This window comes from Belonocnema kinseyi, chromosome 1 (genome assembly GCF_010883055.1).
Source record: "Belonocnema kinseyi isolate 2016_QV_RU_SX_M_011 chromosome 1, B_treatae_v1, whole genome shotgun sequence".
Classification (NCBI taxonomy): Eukaryota; Metazoa; Arthropoda; class Insecta; order Hymenoptera; family Cynipidae; genus Belonocnema; species Belonocnema kinseyi.
The window spans coordinates 169,323,749-169,325,029 of record NC_046657.1 but is presented as its reverse complement, the minus strand read 5'-3'; positions in this window follow the sequence as shown (position 1 = coordinate 169,325,029).

Below are 1,281 nucleotides of genomic sequence, written 5' to 3'. Positions count from 1 at the left end.
AAAATAATAGGAATAAGAATTTTGAAATAATAAAAATCCGAAATTAGCTTTAAGAATAATGAGACTAGTAGAATTCCTTTAAATTACATAAGGGTGCTTTTTTCAACTTATTTTTATATTTTTTTGTATAATTAGGTCAACTTAAAATTTCAAAAAAATTTCAATGTTCCAAAGGTTTAAATCTCAAAAGACTGGTCCAGATAATTCGCAGAGTCTTTTACAATAAGTTTTCAGTCCCTTATTCTCAAAGGAGTAGTTACCAATATTAATTTATTTACATGGACCAATTTTGTCCTCATCGGCGATATTCTAATTAGTGCATTAGCATTTCCGACAAGTTTTTCTATTATATAAGGACCAGTATAATGTTGATCCAGTTTTGAATTTTTGGGTTCCTTAATTAAATTAACAGAATCTCCATTTTTTAAATTCTTTGGGTTCGCTTTTTCGTCGTAGTATTTTTTACTCCTATTTTTCGCTTTTTCTAATCTCGCAAAGGCAAGGGATTGGACATCTACTAATTTTTGAAATAAACTCCTAAGATATTGAATAAAAGTGGGTGGAGGTGCATTTTCCGTAAAACTGTTTGGGAAGTTCGCTTCTCTCCCAAAAACTAGGGTGTACGGTGCAAAACTGGTTGATTCGTGGACTTGCGTATTATACGAGAATATTGCATAACGAAGCCACAAATCCCAATTTTGTTTATTTCCAAATTGTCTGAGATACTCAACAAGCTTATGGTGACTTCGTTCGAGTGATCCGAGAGATTGTGGGTGGAAGGCAGTAGATCGGATTTGTTTGATCTTAAATATTTTGCAAAATACGTTCATTATTTTGCTCGTAAATTGGGTTCCTTGATCGGTATAAATTGCTTTTGGGCAACCATATCGAGAAATGAATTGCTCCGCCATTGCATGTGCAACGTGCACTGCATCCATTTTGGGAAGTGGTATGGCGTTAGAAAATTTTGAAAAATTATCCTGAATCGTGAGGATATATTTGTTACCTCGAACGGTATTTGGTAACGGTCCCACTATATCGATCTGAATTTTCTCAAATAGTTTCTTTGGCGTATCGGTAATTTGCATAGGTTGGCGTGTTTTTATCCGAATTAATTTATTTAACTGAGAATTTTTACAAAGTTTGAGTTGATTTTGTATATAAATTTTCATGTTCTTCCAATAATATTTTTCCCTGATTCGCCAATAGGTTTTAGAGATTCCCTTGTGTCCCCCTACAGTGGACTCATGGAATTCTCTTATAATTCCTTCGCGATCTGAC